Raw genomic sequence first — 19,886 nt, 5'->3', positions numbered from 1 at the left:
AAGAAATATTTACTGTGTTTGTTAAGAGAATTGTTTAATAGCATCCCTATTCTTGCCTAAGGGAGCATGAATTATGTCTGAGGAACTCCTGGAAGGCTTCAGTCAACACCTTCCCCTCAGGGAGAGTCAAATCTTTTCAGCCTTTCTGATCCCAATCAGCAAGCACAAGAATGGCTAGAATTAAGAGTTGGTCATGCCCTGGTCCTAGTAGAATCGATCTGGTTTTCTACGCAAGAAACATGCTGAAAGGCTTCTACATCCAGCAGGAAGGGGAGAAAGCATCAGAGAAGCTACTACATCATTAAAACACTCTGTTACATGGAATCACAGCACCAAAGGTGCTTACTCTGAGATTACACACACTTCACTTGTTCTGTCCTGTAAGGTTTCTGAATGTGGTTACCAATATGATGTCATCTGCAATCAGAAAAAAAAGTATCTGTTTAGACTTGGATTCTGCCACGTTTATTCACCTCAGAAAACTACAGTGAGTAGGACTAACTCTAACACAGTGCTACCTACCAGATTCACAGAATTGAGACCTTCTTACAACGAGCCAGCAAACATTCCTCAGCATTACAGACATTAAATCATCACCCTTAGCAAAACCGCCAGCAACCCCACTCCCCCAAAACAAAAGCTTTGGTGTGTTGAGGTGACAACCAGCATGTTCCATGGCATAAGGGACAGCAATTTAAAAATGTATCATTGATACAAGATGCTATATTGAAACCAATTACAACAGTTCATTGTTCTAGCATAACAAAAAAGTTGGTCTGAGCGATTCAGCAATATAATCATCCATACAGTATAAAAAGCAAATAATGCATCTGAGATTCACTACTTAGCTATTTTCCTGACTTCATTAGCCTTTGAATCAGACTAAACATGCTGTGTTGTTCATTACAGTTTTGCAACTCAACCTTTAAAAAACGTAATCCAACTAGTAATATAAAGCTATGATTCCTAAAGCCAAAAACAACACTAAAATTTTATGAAAGATCTGCTGGGACTTTGAAGCATGGAAATGGCTTTTCCCACTGTGTGTTGACGGTGATAAATTGACAGGTGTTAAGTGTATGTACGGAAGTTTCCACCAAAAAAACATGCTGTGATGATAAAACAATGCTATAATCACATTACCTATACTAATGGCTTAAGTATCTCTTAAGTACAGACATCTTAAAAGCTAATACTGATCTTTTTTTCCTAAGAAGCCTAAAAATTAGCTGCCCAAGTGCCATTAAATATCTGTGTAAGCTCTTTTGAAACAGCCACTGAACAGTTAGTTACTTGTTTGAAATACTCATTCTCTACTGCTCAGGTACAAGACAGAAATAGTAATACAGCCTTCTTCTCAGCACCCCTACTAATTTCCCTCAATTTTCCATCTCCATGTGAAAGCTTCATGAGAAGCAGTGAAGGCCCTGAGACACAAGCAGGGGAGCAGCTGCATGGTATAACCTCCCTTCTGTACCACAATGCAAAATCCTACAGAGCACTCACTGACACAGGGCCGTGGAACCTGATGTAGTTGCACCCATGCACAACACTGAGGAACTAGCTCAGTATTTTTCAGAGAGCATCAGCTGAGGGTAAGTATCTTTAATATTAACATTTTCTTTTGCCTAAAGATCTATACTACCAACTAACATTATTTATTTTTTTATTTAGTCTCCAAAAAGTCATTTTAAGCAACTGGCAATTTATGCTGAGGAAATAATAACATTTAATTCGCCTAACAGTTTTCTCTAACCTTCTATCTTGTTATCATCTCTTAATATTCCCGAAGGGTGGAACAACTAAAACAATCTGCCAGGCAGCCACAGTAGTACAACAAAAACAGCTCTTCATCACAATAAGAACAAACAATTTCAGAGTATTAAAAAAAAACTAGAATAAAAAGGTGATAAAGCTTAGAGTTCAGCGTGAAGAAAAAAAAAGAACAGCGACTGCTTGGTACCCGTGCAAACACCCTCATATGAAACTTAATTTTTGCTTTGAGCTGTTTATGCCAACAAAGAATTTGTAACTGAAATACGATGACAGAGAAGGAAGATCTGCTTACTTGGGAGCTGTTGAAGTAATTGTCTTGGGCGATTCTGCAATTTATCATACGACTCCAGCCTTCAAACTGTCTAGTGCATGTGTGTGAGGATATCCACAGACACACACCACTCAGAACAAAGACAAACAAAATCAGGACCCTGCCCTCCAAAACTTTGGTCCTTATTTCTGCAAGGATAAACAATTAAACAACAAAACCCACCAACACACAAATTTCAGGAACTATTTTAGATGATGGAAGGGTTGATATACCATGCAGATGTTGTTGAAGACATTCCAGATGCATATAATTAGAGATTTATTTAGTTATTAACCACCTGTGAGCATCTTAAGTGCAACACAGTTAACTGGGTATGTGACAATTCTCAGCACAACTAGGAAAATGCTATTTCATGTTTGTATTTGAGAAACCACAGACATATCTAGCATTAACAAGATTATCTTCAGAAATGTAACCAGACTAGAACAAAACCAGGCTATTTTACAACTAATAGAAATCCTCTGCCTTCTGCCTTAAAAATAAGTTAGAAAAAATACTCTTCATATTTTGTAATATTGCGCATGGGGTTTTTTATACTGAATTCTTCTACCATCTTAAAACCTGCTTAGAGGATGACAGAAAGTTCAATATCTAATATGGTTACAACAACTGTAAGTATCCAAATATTTTTTAATTAAAGAGAACTTTTATTCCTGCAAATGGAAAAGCTTTATTCCAATCATACATTGCCAAAGCCTGCGGCATCTTTAAATTATAAATGTACTAATCAGGACATAATTAATATAAACTTGCCTTAAACCTACTTAAGCATACTAAAATTGCGTAGCTAACAATAGCGTGTAAGTATTTTGTAACACTGTGATTGCCTAGCCAGACCAAATTTTAGATAAGTATGTAAGCAAAAGGGGCAAAGGCAGATGGATGCAGTTGCAGGTAGGAGGCATTCAAGTAACAAAATTTGTCAGACAAAAACAAGATAAGCAAAGGAAGTGCAATTAGGCAGAACATTCTGCTGAACATGCTGGAAGAATGACTGGCAAGACAAAAGCAAACCAAACAAGCAGATAAGCAGACTCTCCTTTTGGGGAGGACAGCAATAACATAAAAACATCTGGCATATGACAGAAGAAACAGGCAAGCCCATTTCGTTTCTGACTTCTCTCATCAAAGAGTTCTTAAGCCTGATCACCCAGAGCTCTACAACTAAGGACCATCAAGAACTGCTGCAGCCATCATTACTAAATACATAGTATCATCTCCATGGTATTGCGTACTCAAAGCTAATTTAGAAGTAAAATACATTTAGAAATGTATTTTAAAGACTACATTTTTTATATGTAGTAATGATGATCAATATTGTGTAAGAACTGCCATGAGCAGGAAGTGTGCTATTCATGAGAGAAGTTAGTAAAGTTCAGTTTTAAAGCTTAAAACTGGCCTGATTTGTCAGTCTGTAAATGCTCCCCTCCCAGAGGTCTCTAATTCCCTAAGTGATAAATACACCTATTGAGTTGTAACACATCATTCACTTCATTGTTACTCAAATTACTCAACTCATCATACAAGCACCATAAACTTACGGCAGATTGGCTCAATTTGAAAAATTCCCTAAAACGTACCATTTGTAGGGATGCAGACTGTTGGCCTTTTTCATCTCCCACCTGGCCCTCCTAGCCTGTCTTTTTAAATAAAATCCATTCTACATATATTCATGCTTTCTGTAGCAGAGCAATAGGTATATGACAAGACATGTTGCCCCCCAAATTTTTCCAAAAGTTCCACCGCTTGTCGGACACCTTCAAAAAGCATTGCATCAGAGTACAGTAGAGGTTTAACCACAGCTGCTTCTGTATTAAGCTTGCTAAGCGCTAGGCTCCACCTGCAAAAGCAAACTAGGTAGTCACAGAAGTTAAACAGAAGACAAAAGCTTTCCTAATAGAAGAGAGAGAAGCCTGTTTATTAAAGCCAGCATGCAGGGACAAATGGATCGCTGACCATTTGTGGTGGGGCTAACCCTTTCTTCCCCTCCCTCTGCGCATCAGGTCGATCTCTGAGGAGGCCAGGGTTCTTCTTTCAAGACTGGCAGATCATGGTAGCTTCCGCATACACTTGGGGGGGGGGGTTAGCTTTTTTTTATCTGGTAGTTCATTACACTGTCTTCACCATCACTATGCAAAAATGGAGATGATTTTAACAAAGTGGAAGGCAATCAAAAAAAGCAGGCCTATTTTATGTCTCGGACTGCTTTTCTGCACAAAATTACTTTGGTATTGTTGCCTTAAAATACATCATACCTCAGGGCTGCTGTTGTCTGAAGTATTTTCTCATATGATCAAGTTTATATCCTCAACAGAAAAATTCCATTGGACTGAGAAACGTAGTATTTATAACTTTAAGGAATTGTAGTGCTTCTTTAAGCATTTAAAAAAAATTTTTTTCCTCTTAAAACCATTGCTACTGATTGCATTTGTTAAGTATTCCTCTTACACAGTATTGCAAAGCATATGCTTGTACTCACGTCGCAGTTCAGCAAGTTACATCATTTTTGCAATATGATTATATCTATTGGAAAACATCATTCCAGCTGCATCACAGTCGCAATGAATTTGAAGCCCTGTTCACAAATGCTTTGTTTCAGATATAAACTACCAAGTTTCCACTGTTTTCAATGACACATCTCAAAGCTAATATCAATATTATGCAAGGTAATTCTGAAGCTACTGTAAACTGTTAAAATGTTACCATGGCTTGCACAGCATAAAGCAGTATCATGAATTTATTGTGGCAAGCATCGTGCCAGTTGTTTTAGGTTCACAGATGCAGATGAATTAACCACTTTCACCAAAGTCCCCCTTTTCATTTTGCTTCTTACTCATGCTTCAATATAGCTGCGGTTCCCAACATGTTCTTGAATGCAATTACCTCACAAACAGAAACCACAATTAGATTCTATGTTTCCTGCAGGTAACACTGGGCAAAATTAATATATACTGAACTCAGATGAGCTACGTACCTTTCTGCTGAATTCAAAGGACCTTAGAACTCGGCAGGGAGCATGCCAATTACTTCAAAAGAAACCTGCGTGTTGCATTAACTGTAAAGTTAAATACACGGCAAATATGAATCTACATCCTTTCTCCAGAGGCTGAGGCTCAGGCAGTATGCTCATGTGACATTAATGTTTCTGTCCTTCAAAGACCTTGCCAGTATCTTCAGGCAAAAAGGAGGAAATGAAGATCTAATAGTAACATTTATTTTTTTTTTAATGGCAAAAACATTTGTGTTGTGGGGAAAAAATAAGCCTTATTATACAACATAAAGCAAAAGGAAACTTCCTCAAATTCATCTTAAAGGCAATAACTGTGAGTAACTGAATGTTGAAATGTGGTTATTCCTTCACATGCTAATAAGCTCAGCTGAAAATGCTTGAGGTTTTTTTCTGCTTCGGGCCCCTAAGCAGGGTTTTTTTCAGTATCTGCAATATCCTGTTAGCTGTCTGTTACAATCCTTTACCATATGTTGGATATTTTAAATGTTCACTACACAAACAAAGAGCTCCTGCAGTTTGTTAACCTTTCCAACCAAGATATTAAGGTCTGTTAACAGGCTTTTAAGGTTATTTTGAACATCTCTAAAGGTTTTCTAAAGAAAACCGCAAAACAAAAAAAGAAATATTATAGGAGAGTAAAGGTAAGTGAAAATAAATACCTAGTAGTTAAGGTCTGAAACAACTTCTTCAGTTGCAGAGTTTTTAAAGTATAGTTACTTCAAATTAAATAGTTAGATTAGAGTCTCAACAAATGTAAGAATACAAGTACCACTGAAGAGACTCACCAAACAAGGGTTTTGCACAACCCATTTTACAACTCACCAGATGTGGCTGTTCATCTCCTTAGCATAAAAGGTGGAGGCTTTACTCTTTATCTGAAATTCTTCTCTGAAAACAGCACTCTCGCTCAATATTAAACTAAGCTTTTCCAGAAGAAGCACCTTATAGCAGGAAGGGAATAAAAAAAATAACAATCTGCTTTTTATTTTGACACACAATGCACCTACTTGTCAGTAAGACCTTCATCAAAGTCTCAAGGCACCTGCAATACAAGCAATTAAAGTTTAAACCATGATTCAATTTTGCCCATTCGCCTCATAAGAAGTTTGTGTTGGAAAGTGTGCCTTTAACACAAAAGATACCTGACCTTTTCAAAGTACCCAAAAAGGGAAGGTATTACTTGCTGCAAATGTGTGAGGTTCACAGGTTGAATCTCCATAAATATGTCTGTTGTCCTCTCTAAATTACGTAAGTCCTTTTACAATACCCATGTTGTCCTAAAAGCAGATTCATTTACATGGTGTGCAAGCCAACAGCACACAGAGTCAAGGTATTTTCAAATTAATTTTGTTGATGTGCATGAATGGGTGCCTATCTCAAGACAGCACACCTTTGTCTCAAAAATTCCCACATTTATATACTTAAGTAATACATATTCATTATTATTTCCCTTAATGATTTGTTCTCTCTTCTTCTCCTCTCATGTACATTAGTGTGCAGACTCTGTCTTCTTCCTTCATTCTCTTCTTTTGAATCGGTGGTATCATTTGAGTAGGTGGTCAGTGAGTTGGCGGTCACAATCTCCCCCTGCAGGAATTAACTTTTACCTACTTCTTACTCTGTCTTGGCATTTCCAAGTGGTTCTTCAAGGTTTGTTGATCAGACCACAATCCGTTATCTTTTCTGACATAAGCATTCTAGCTATCTACAAAGCCCCATTGTCTAATAGTTTATTCCTAAACCCTAAATTGTGTCTAGTTATTGTTTCCCTATTTTAAATATTAACTGATGGGAGCAGGGCTGTACACAAGACTTTAGCAGCTCCCTGGTTATTTCAATCATATTATACATATTAATTGATAACACCAAGAAACATAACATCTCCTAGGTTATGGCCGAGCAGCTGCATAATCAACATACGGAACATGAGTTCAAAGATTCCTCACTGGTAGTATCACCATCGCTTCAGACATCACTGAGATCTATGAAAAAGCTATGGAAGCATTTCTTATTCTTACTAGAGTCCAATAGGCTACAATTACATTAATCTACTCAGGGAGAAACAGTCAACAGGCGAAAGCAGGCAGACTCTGAAGTTGTTAGATGTTTAGGTAAAAGACAGTCTGACTGAGATATGTAGGGGCAAGGTAACTGTCAAAATGAATTTAACTCAGAATCTTCCTCAGAAAAGGTCAAGGCAGCTCAAACTAAAGAGAGAATATAATTAATTCAACAGTACAAATAGAGTGCATTGTTGTTCAGTCCTATAGTAGGCAAGAAATTATATACAAGATCCAGGTGTTACCTGTCTACATATCTCATTTGGCTGAGAGAGTACCAAAAGTCAGGGTTTTCTTCTAGCTACCTACCCAGAAATGGCTGAAAGGCATTTGAAGATATTAGCATAGAGAGCATTAAACTCTATCACCTAAAAATGACATGTCTTGCCCGTTAAGAACAGAAGCTCAGGTAGACAATTAACATCATTAAACTTCTCTTTACTTCCCCTATATTACTCTGAATGCACACTCATAAAAAATATAGACTATACCTATAGAAATCGCTGCTAGTATTTTTAGAAACTTCCTGTGAAAAAATAAACTCTGCCTTTGTGGAAGTACAACGCTCAAGAAATTGTAGCTTCTTCTCTTAGATTACATAAGAAAAGCCCATCTGCACACCTACAAAGGAGCCCAGAGACACAACAGCAATGTGGGGAAAGCCCAAATAATACCCCACCCTGGCTGCTCTGAAGCCCATCAGAGGAGCCAGCAGCTCACCAAAGGCCCAGCTCCACAAGGGGAGACGAGCACGGACGCACGTTGGCAGGCAGGAGGCCAATATGGGTCCAGAGAAAGGGACAGCCTGGCCAGGCCCCTCAGGGCTGCATCCCAGGAGAGCATCAGCCTCGTTGTCCAGGTGTGAAACGCACCATGATGAGTCAAGCATGAAGCCAGTCAAAGGGGGGCTGCTGCCTAGGGCTATGGGACACATTTTGAGGTTGTGTAAGACTTACTGTGGAATTTTTGGAGATGGAACCGAAGGCAGGGAAAGGGATGGATTTAGGCCATTTGGGGAGGAACAAGTATGGGGAAAATAGAGGGATACGGGATAAAAAGGGCTGCTCGCCTGTAAATAAATAACTTGATGATCAGTACACTTGTCTAGCCACATCCTGCACTTCATCAGTGCAATCTGTCCTATCTTCTTATTGAATTTCTTTCTAAATCTTTTCCCAGGTGAGGGACTGTATCTGTGTGCATGTGTGTACTGGAAGGTCTGAGTGCAGTCACTGGAGTCAGACCACAAGCTGCCGTACCAGTCGCTCATGCATGTGATGTCAGCAATTGGAGAGACCAGCATGAGTAAGTTTTAGTGCCAAAAACTGGGGTGGGACTGCAGGTCACAGAGGCCTGTGTGTCCACAGCATCAGCAACTGGAACAAGTGAAGGACTGGGTCCTACCAGCTGGACTGGGACCATAGGCTGATGGGCCTGCATGCCAGACACTGGAGACCAGAGTGAGTGAGATCAAGCACCAGCCATGGGGATGGCACCGGCGGTCAGAGCCCCATGAGCCCATATTGCCAGCAACTGTAGGACGTTCAAGTGCTAGGTGATGTGGCCTGGAGGCCAAGGAGGGGCATGTGTCTCTAAGGGCAAGAGCATGGGAGAAGCTGGCTATCAGGGGGCACCAGGAGAGTCCCAGCCAGCTGCCAGTGAGACCTGCTGGTGTCCGTGTGGCTCTAGGGCCGAAAGCACAGGGCAGTTGGCTACTGGGGACAAGATGAGCCCCAGCCAGCTTTGGGTGGGTGTGAGCATGCATGCACGTGTGTGCATCTGTGAGTTAGTTTGCACCAGCAAATGGAGTGGGGCTGCAACTCCCGGGGCTCATATGTCCAGGTGCCAGCAACTGGGGAGACTGAGTATCTGAGCTCAGCTGCTGGTGGGATGAGAGCTGTACATACAGTCTCAGCAGTGGACCTCCACCTTGCTCAGCCAGAGACAGGAGAAGGATGAGACTGTTGCTTGCATTCATGTGAATGCTGGGCCTGTGTCTGATCTGTGGAGCTAGCCACAGCCCTGTATGTATGCGTATAGGTGGTGTATACAGGTACTCTGCCTGTGTGTGCCTGCTGGGAACACATTTTCAGCCTCACTACTGGTTGGACCTGGGGCATGGAACTGTGTAGCAGATTTGCCTCCCTTGGGCTGTCAGATCCAGGGCAATATATTTTCCCCTGACGTCTTCAAAACTAGGTAAGTGCAGTTAGGTAACTACAGTCATAAGCTATTAAGTAAATTTGGAACAATTCTCAACCCAAAGGAGCATCAAGATTCAGGTAGAATCAGCTGAAGAAACGCACATACTCTGGAGAACACAAAGGGGAAGTAAAAGGCAAAATAGTTATGAAAAGTATGTCTAACACTTTCTCCAGTATTCTCTCTTCTCCTTTAGCTGTTAATGATTTTTAAAAACGTGGAGCTGCATTTCAGCACTACATAGGAGAAACATAAAAAAAAAAAATTATTCCAGATTGGCAATTAGGATGTTACTGGCCCACATGAAGGGTATTCTGAAGAAGCTTCTAACCCTATTTGAACACAGTAAATAAAATGGTTTTAATAAGGCAACCTTTCACTTACATTAAAAAAATAAAATAAAATTACATCTACATTTCTAGAATGTGGATGTTTAATTTGTGGGGGAAAAAAACAACAAAAAAAATGGACAGTGAGTGATCATCTTCATCTGAAGACACCCTGTTATTAAAGAAGGAATCAAGATTGCTGCTGATATATTTGTTCCACAAGCACTTGCTCAGCCACTGTGAATCATCCAACAAGGCATCAAAAACTAGTCTGGAGGGAAAGCTGATTCACATCATGTATACTTTCCAAATCTTGATTTAAAAATTCTTTTAAATGTTAGTCACAGTGAACGCTGTCAGGTGACATTTGTAAATGTTTATGACCTTTCAGGATAAGAAACTAACAAAAACTTATCTTTATAGTTCAAAATAAGTTATTTCATAGGAAAAAAAAATGTCCTGTGGAACAAGGACGATACCAGAGGCTAGCACTGACCACCTACTATCATGTACACCGCTGAATTTATCAGTAAAGCCACAGCACCACAGAATTATTGAGGTTGGAAGGTACCTCTGGAAATTGCCTAATGCAGTCCCCCAGCTCAAGGCAGGGGTAGTTAGACCAGGTTGCTTAAGACCGGGTCCAGACGGCTTCAAATAACTTCAAGGATGGAGACTGCACAACCTCTCTGGGCAACCTGTTCCAGCGATTGAACACCCTCATAGCAAAAAAACTTTTTCTTATGCCTAAAAGGATTTTCCTGTATTTCAGTTTGTGGCCATTGCCTCTTGTCCTTCAACTGTGCACCACTGAGAAGAGGCTGTCTCTATCTTCATTACTCTCCCCAACAATGTATTTAAACAAATAGATAAAATCCCCCTGAGCTTTCTCTTCTGTAGGCTAGACAGTCCCAGCTCTCTCAGCCTCTCTTCATATGACAGATACTCAAGTCCTTTTATAATCTTTGTGGCCCTCCAGTATACTTACCTTAATAAGTTCATGTTCCTCTTTGTACTAGGAGATGCAGAACTGTGCATAGCACTCCAGATGTGTCTCACCAGTGCTGAGGGGAAGGATTACCTCCCTTGTACCTGCTGGCACTGCTCTTCCGAAGGCAGCACAGCATCCTGTTGACCTTCTTTGCTGCAAGATAATTAGAGTCAGGCTGATGACATCAGGACCCTCAGGTCCTTTTCTGCAAAGCTACTTTCCTGCTGGTTGGTCCCCAGCCCACACTGGTGTGTGGTGTTAGTCTTTCCCAGGTGCATATCACTTTGCTAAACTTCACAAAGTTCCTGTTGACCCATTTCTCCAGCCTGTTGAGCTCCATCTGGATGGCAGCACAACCGTCTGGTCTATCAAACACTCTTCCAAGTTCCAAATCATCTGCAAGCTTGCTGAGGGTGAACTCTATCTTATTGTCCATGTTCTTAATGAAGATGTTAAACAGTAGTGGCCTTGCTATTGACCCCTGGGGTACACCACTAGTGGGTGACTGGCCTCTAGCTGGACTTCACAACACTGGTCACAACCTTTAGTCAGTTTTCATTTTACCTCACTCACTGTCCATTTATCTAAACTGTACTTCATCAGTTTGTTGATGAGGATGTTGTGGAAGACAGCTTTACTCAAGTCAAGATAAATGACATCACTGTTCTCGTCCACCAAACAAGTGATTTTGTTGTAAAAGGCCACTAGGTTGGTCACACATGATTTACCCTTTGTAAATCCAAGCTGAATACTCCCAATCACCTTCTTGATATGCTTGGAGTACCTTGGACTTCTCCATGTACTTTGCCTTCAACTCCCCTGCCTCATTTAGCAGTATGCCCACATTTTCCCTAGTCTTTGTTTTTGCCGCTGATACAATTGTAAAAACTCTTCTTTTTGTCCTTCATGTCCCTTGCCATACTTAACTGCAGATGGGCTTTGACTTTCCTAACATCACCCCTGCACATTCAGACAGTGTCTGTATTATTCCTCCTTTGTGCCCAGATTCTTCTTCTATCTCTTCTATGCTTTCATCTGATGTTTGAGTTTCGTCAGAAGTTCCTTGTTCATCCATGTAGGCCTCCTGCCACCTTGTCTTGACTACATATTGTTACCTCCTAACATACTAAACGCAAATTGAAAAAAGAAAACACAAAATGAAACCCATGCTATAGTTTCTGCTAGTTAATGCACTTAATGCTGTGACCAGCAAACTTGTGTATCAGCTGTAGTGCAGGAACATGAATTACATGTGAAAAGGAAGCTTGGTCTTGCTTTTATTCTCTTTGTAAAACAGAACCTGCATCTGATAAATTACTCTTCTTGGCCCAAATTCTCAGCTGGCATTTATTCACACAGCTCCACTGAAGACAAGGCAACTACTCTCATTTGTACCTGCTGAAAATAGAGGTCATTAGAATCTTCTTTACTATGTTACTCATTAAGTGTGAATATCAATGATTTCTTTCCTAATAAGAAATTAAGCTTCTCTAGATATCTTAAATTCTTACCTGGTATACTCAGAAGTCTAGGTATCATGTTTGTTTAGTAGTTACTCTCAGAAAAGTAATTTTCTGAAAGATTCTCGTTTGTTTCAAAGCAAGCAGGTGAAGAACTAGTGCAAACAGGACAATTACTACCACGTCACTACTGTCCCCATACAATGGGCAACTGAAAGTAGAGAAGTTTATATGCCGTGGTAAACGCTTGCTGGACTAAATCATATACTTCCACTGAAATGTTGAACAGAGAAAGGCAATCTAATGAACAATCAACACTTGATATTTCTTACACTACTAAAAAAAAAAAATTGAGATTTTAATCCAGAACAATGACAAAACCCACACCTCTTACAAAAGGTATAAGAGGATTTCATTGTGTCAACACAGAGTAGACAAAGGCAAAGGAATTAACCATCTAAGCCTCACGGGGCTTTAAATATTTTTAGTGTCTGGTAAAAGGCCATTTCTTACAGTTATTCTTCACAGTAATAAAATACGAGGTGTCTTTTCTAAATAAAGTTTGTTTAGGTAATATTACTGTCTCCAGGTTTCTCAAGTGAAAAAGCCTCTATTTTTACATGGATGCTCATTACAACCCTCAAAGTGCTAACTTCTATTTTTTTGATCAGACAACGAACAAACAACTAAACCCCATTTTTACTGAGGTTCAAAAAGCACAAACCAAGATGGAAACTCCCAATAAAAGTTAACTACAAGTAGTTAAACCAATCTGAAAAGCCTGAGTGACAGACAAGGGGAAAAAAGTACTGCCTCTCGAGGATGAACAAGATTAACATAAAGACCAAGTGACAGACAGATCCCATCAAGACCAAATCTGGAAAAGCCTTCCAAATACCAAGAATATGATGATTGTAGGAGCTCAAGAAGCTCTAAGGAAATCTTTGTAAACATGTAAGTGCTACACTGGGTTCCGAAGGATGAAGCTTTATTTATTACCAATAGCTAATATTAGCAACTTACAAAAATACTGAAGAAAGTAACTTCTGAAATAAAGATTTCCAGTTTCTTCAAGATTACTGTTTAGTGAAAAACTAAAATTGCAAGAATGTGAGTTAATTATGCTATTTCAATGCATTTATTAAAAAGAAACCACTGACCCAATCTTAAAATACCAGTTACAAAATTCTCCTATTCAATGGGAACAAGTAGGGTTATAGAAGATTGGAAAAGAGCAATTATAATGCCTACATTTGAAAAGGTAAAAGAAGAAATACAGAACTATAGAAAAGGCATCCTGCTTTTAAATTTAGGAAAGCTTATGGGAGAAATATCAGTTTAACAATAAATGTTTGAAAGGTAAGAAGCAACTAAAACCAAATATGGATGCATTAAAGTCAAATGGTATTCAACCTTTTGTGTGATAGGGTAAAAGATCTGCTTAAAAATAACTAGGAGACTGCATATATCATGAGTTTAAGTAGGGATTTTGACACCACCTCACATGACATTCTCATATGCAAATTAAGAAAATGTAATATAGATAGAACAATTATGTTTTATGGCCTGTAGCTCCCTCTTGTAATGTAGGGATTCAGCGTAATTCCTCAAGGGATCCATCTTGAGTCTGGTTATGTGTAGTGTTTCAATTAATGATTTGGTTGGTGAAATAAACACTATACATATTAAATTTGCAAGCACGCTGAAGATTAAGATCAGCATTCATAATCACCTAACCCCATTTTTCCCCCTGACAAATGGTCTGAGAGAAAAGCAGAGTATGAGTCAATAAAGACAAGGCAAGGTACAACACCTAAGTAGAAATAATCCTCTACCCAAATACAGGATAAGAATGACAGTTCTTCAGAAAAGATCTTTGGGTTTATGGTGGATCATAAAACTAAATGATACTTAAGTATGTCGTGATGCTACAAGAAAGGCAAACTTCATACTAAGGTGTATAAAGAGAAAACCTGCCTGTAAGACACTCAATTACTCTATTTACTTTCCTCAGCGCTGATAAGGCACCAGCTGGAATTCAGTGTTCAGCTCTGTGCACTGATTGTCAGGAAGGATGTGGACTGACTGGAGAGAGTTCAGTGGAGATCAATATGAACTCTGGAAAAGAAGAATGTATTAGATTTGTTTAGCCAAAACAAAGAAAGATCAGAGTGGCTATTACTACAGCTTTCAGATACACAAGAGTTGCATTGAAGAAAGAGGGAGCAATCTTTCCTTCATGTCTATGATGAATAGAAAGTAATGAACTGGAACTATAGCAAAGAATGAAGTCAGACATTAAAACAAAATGTGCAGACCAATGTGACAGATTGCCTGGGAATACGGTGGATCTCCATATTTGAAGGTTTATAAAAAATTAATCGTACAGAGGATAGACCCATATTCTCTTCAGGTTCCTTCTTGCCCTATTTTCAATACATTCTGTGAAGGCTGTGAAGCATCATCAATTGGGAGGAACACTGGAATATCAAGCAAGAAGAATGAGTTGGTTATGATAACTGGAAGAAAGAAATGGGGCTTAAGATCAGTCCCAGAGTCTTGGATTTAGGGACTAATAGGAGGACCTTCAGTTACAAGCTAGAAGTTCACCATCTGGAAATAACAGGATTAAAAAGACGACTGTATGCTTAGTAACCTTACAAGGGTCTTCCATCATCATTTTTTGCTTTGAAGAAAAATGCTGTCCTGTGATATATATTTAAAGTTATTTCCAGCGGAGAGGATGTACTATAAATGCCATTGTGAAAGGCACTTGTGATAGGCTCCTCATCTGGAGAACTGTATGTGGTATCTCTTGATCATTCTTAATATAAGAATGATTTAATTTTCACTTTGACACAAGCATAGAATGACTATGAAGATCATCAGACAAATGGAAAGCTTTTGTTACCGCATTGTCTGAAAGCAGTTGTTCTCTCCAGTATTTACCAGACTAATAGCTGAGAGCAATAATAATTGGGTTAAGGATCATAGAATCACAGAATGGTTTGGGCTGCAAGGGACCTTAAAGATCATCTAGTTCCAACCCCCCTGCCATGGGCAGGGACACTTTCCACTAGACCAGGTTGCTCAAAGGAAACAAAGGAAAGAATTAAAATATTTATATAGTACTCATTCATGAACAAACAGAGATCAGATCATCAACAGATTTATGTTGCAAATGTTATAAAGAAGTTTTTATCAAATGGACTTGCAATAAGAAACTCTCCTGCCAATAGGAGAGGCAAAAATCCCATCTGAATGACTTTTAAATGCGATCTGATGCGCTTCTAATAGGCAATGGTTCAGAATCATCATTTTTTACTAAAATCACAAGATATTTTCCAGCTGTACATAGGTATGTGTAATGGATACTTCCTGTATAAAGGGTCTACTCAAGGATGTACGTGTATAAAAATATAAAGAAGTAGACCTTCTTCACAGTAAAGGGCTTTTAAAATTATTTTTTATACCTGTATAGACACACACATTTTCCTGGTTTAACTCACCTTGACTATTAGCAGGTCTCATTCGATTCCTACAGTTTTGACCACAACCTTGTTACTCAAGCACTGATGTTAACCAAGCACTCTTCCCCTTTTCCAGCTCTCCCTCCTTTTGCTTGCTGGCTCTGTGCTAACACTGTTTGGGTGGTTACTCATTGATTTAGTACTTACAAATTCCATCAGTTTCCTCCCTAATTTGTCCGTCACTCACAAGCGCACTTCAAATTCATTTTTTATGCAATTGTCTTAAAATAATTGCTAGCTTTCTGCTAAAAACCTCAATGAAAATGGGACAGAAGTAACATTATAACTATTTAGAGAAAAGAGTTGATTACTGACCTTCAATGTGACAGCAATGGCTTTCAAATTCCTACTCCTTCTCCACTTTTCATGGATGGGAAGATACTTTTTTTTTTCTGCTACCCAAGTGGCAGGTTCCTATCACAGACTGATTTCAAATCTAACAAACAGAAAGGAAACTTGGGATCTTTTTCTTTATTATTATTATTATTATTCCTAATTTACTTTGCTATAGTTTCAGAAACAAGTTAGAAACTGCTCTTCCAAATCAGTTCAAGGCATCTTTCAGTCAAAATAGGGTGATTAGATTATTTTTTTTAAATAAGCATATCACAGAGCCAGTCTTCATTATTTCTGAATATTCCTTCTAGTGCTTTGAAGAATATCTGGAAGTAGAGCTCTGCATTATAAATGGGCTTAATCTGAACCAATATGAAAATAATATTTTAAAATTTCACACTGTATCTCATAAGTCACTCAGAGAAAATATTTTTGTACTTTCACACCCTCATTATGAATAATGCAGAGAGCCAATTAATAGAAAGTGTTCTGAATTATGAATTAGGACCAAATTAAAAATGTAAAATTACAGAAAAACAATGAATGCTTGTTTTAAATTCCCCTTCCAGACAGGTAACCATTTTTAACTATATCTGCTACCCACATTTGATCTATATCTTTATCTATTCTTATGGCTAATGAGGAACAAATTACTTATTACTCATGAATGACACTAACTACCCACTCTTGCACAAAAGAAGAATATTACAATTTACATTTAAATGAGATTTGAAATGTTAATGAACAGAGCCAGTATTCTAATTATCTATACAAATACATTAAATTAAGGTGAACTTTAGTAGATTAATTACTTCAGAATCATACCCTATGTTTGCCCAGCAGCATTAGTGAAGAAGAGTTCAGCATTTGTAGGATAAATCCCAATAATTTGGGGTCAAGAATGGGCAAACAATACCACCATGTATTTAATATCATTAGATAGGAGGAAGATGGTTAATCTTTACCTTACACATACAAAAATAGCTTAAAAAAAAAATTGATTTTTTTTTTTTTTTAAGTTTATGAAGAACCTTAGGTTTTAGGTGTGTTTCTTCCCACAGTCAGTTGGGTCCAGATGGACATGGAATCTTGGCCTCTATCTCCAGTTGCAATGCTTCATTTCCCTTTGCCTGATTTTTTTTTTCTTTTTAACACAACTGTCATTTAAACATGAGAGCAGGATGGTAAAGAAATTCACAGGAATACTTTGTGCACAAGCTGAAGATGCTTTTTTCAATTAAAAAGGCCAAATGAACACTTTTTTCTTTTCTGACACTGCAGTCCTAGCTCTATGTCAGCAGAAAACAAGAAACATCATTAAGTTTTTCTGATGGAAGGAAACATTTTCTTTACTTATAGTAGCAAATGCAGAAAAGTAAGTTGGTATTGTATTCAGAAATATCGTTCAGCTCAAAACAATTGCGCCTCGAGTTTTTCATTTTTGGCCTCATTTATTTTAACTGTTCTACAGATTTCAGATACCATTAAAGGATTGAGAAATCAACAGCAACAAAATAACCCTCAAACAAGACTCCTAAGACAACAGTCTGTGCCGTGATAAAATTTCTTTTTTTTTTTTTTACTAGATTTTTTTTTTTTAATAACCAGTGCTATATTTACTCATTTTATGTGAAAAAGGGTAGTTCTCCACAAGGATTTAATTGAAAGAATTCAGTAAACAATGTAGTGGGATTGTAGTAGAATGACATCTCAAACTTTGCATGATAGTTCAAAAGGCACTTAGCAATAATTTAATTTTCAATAGCATGGCCACACAAAGTTGGTGAAAAAGCCAAGTCCAAACAGATTTAATATTTGGATTATGACAACATTCTTGAAAGAACTCATTACTGTGTTATTAAATTATATTATTTGATATCTTTTAAATTATATAGGAAGTCCATACATTAGTTGGAATCACTTTCTGTTCTGATACTGAAGTGCTTTTCACAACTTTGACACTTCCTTCTGGTGATACCCACACATGTTTTCATACTGTTCTTCCACTAACTTAATGGTCTGCTCAGAAATTCCAGTTCCATTGTTTGTTGCACCTCTTGCTCATTTGCAGCATACTCTTTGTTTCAAACTCAGCAGCAATTGCTGATGCCTGGAAACGTTTTTTACGCTGAGGAAGGTCTTAAAGAACATTGAAATAAGTCACTGATGGTGAATTGTGCAAAGAGTTAAACTCCCATCTGAGTCTACTTTTTTAATCATTATTGCTATTACTATCTTCTGCTTCTCTTAATAATAAGTTAAATAAAGAAATAAGATAAGAAGATAAGAAGCTCTCAAGATTCATTTTTAAGAAGGTTAAAAGTTCAGCAGTCTCCAGGTAGACTAGGTCAATACTAATTCCACCCACTGCATCCAGCAAATGAGCTTTATGAGAGCATTGCAGAGCTGCTCATGATTAAAAATTAGAATAACACTTGTAGGTTAACTGTTAATGACTCACAACATTTCGCTCACATGTTTTGCATTGAATATAGACAGATGGGACTTATCTACCCATGCAAAAACAAAAGGGCATATTGGCAAAAGAATTTCAAATATTACAGTAAAAGTCAAGATTTTGGGAGGACTACTTAATTGACTTTCTATTCTAAGCAGAAATTCCCCATCACTTGCATCTCACAAAATTAACATAAAAATGGAAAATCCCTCCCTCTCATTAGTCTTTGTGTAGCCAACACCTTCTGTGAAAAAAGTTAACACTCTCTATTACTCTGGATTATAATAGGAACCAGGCAACTACACATGATAGAGCAGGTAAAGGGCCACATCTCTTGCACTATAGCCAGCCTGGCTAGTAATAATAATCTCTCTCACATATTGCAAGTCTGGGTGAAAAGCTGCTGCAAAAATCCGGAAACCTTGCAAAAACTACTGATTTGGGATTAAAAGGTAAACTCTTACAACAACCAGGAATATCTTGAAAGGGATTTCTCAAAATCAAGATTTTAAAAAATCAGAAATCAAACAAGTTAGACATTCATGTCCATATTGGACTAATAAACAACTACCATACAACCAAATGGAAAAAGCTGGACTGCTTTTCATGTAGTATTTTGGCATGTACTTTTAAAGTAAAATGCACAAGATGCAGACGAGCCAAAGGGCAACTCCTGTTTTCAATGCAAATCTAATGCAAAATACTTTTTGGAAGGAATACTTATTTGTTGAAGTTTAGACACAAACCCTGTTGCAGCAGCTGCTCCCAACTATACACACATAACCTTTTTGCATGTTATAACTGGAGTAAAACCCATTATCTCCCTTGTTGAATGTGGTTTTTTCCTCTCTTTTTTTAATTTCACTGTTAGCCTTTCTTTGTACCTCCACTTTTCTCCATCTCTCTATGCCTTTAATGTTTTAGTCAGGACCAATTTGGTCCTAGACAGGGAAAAAAGGAGCCAACTTGTATCTGTCTCCCTTCTTTATCCTGCCTCTGAAAATTCACTTCCAGTGAAATATCTTTTTCTGGTTGGACTGTATTCTGTTTTTAGACTACCTCCATATCTAGTTTTCTATGTATAATTTCTGAGCATTTCATTATTTTTTTGGTTGTTATTACAAACTTTTCAAGGTTGTCTCCTTTTCCTGAACTTCTCTGAATTGTGTAAACTGATGGCACGAAGCATATGACCTTTTTTTTCTTGAACTATGAAAGGCTATGAAGTGTATTTGGAAGGATTCAACACATTGCTTGAGTTCTAGGATTTTATTTAGACACTACAAGTGCTATTATTGCCAACATGCATATGACTTGTATACCCAATTTATGCAAAAAACAGAATTTGACATGCACAGGGGATCTATATTTTATATTTCCATCAAATTCCACTTTACATCCAA

This window comes from Haliaeetus leucocephalus, unplaced genomic scaffold, assembly GCF_000737465.1.
Source record: "Haliaeetus leucocephalus isolate CR32 unplaced genomic scaffold, Haliaeetus_leucocephalus-4.0 Scaffold328, whole genome shotgun sequence".
NCBI lineage: Eukaryota > Metazoa > Chordata > Aves > Accipitriformes > Accipitridae > Haliaeetus > Haliaeetus leucocephalus.
Note: the sequence above shows the minus strand (reverse complement) of the source record.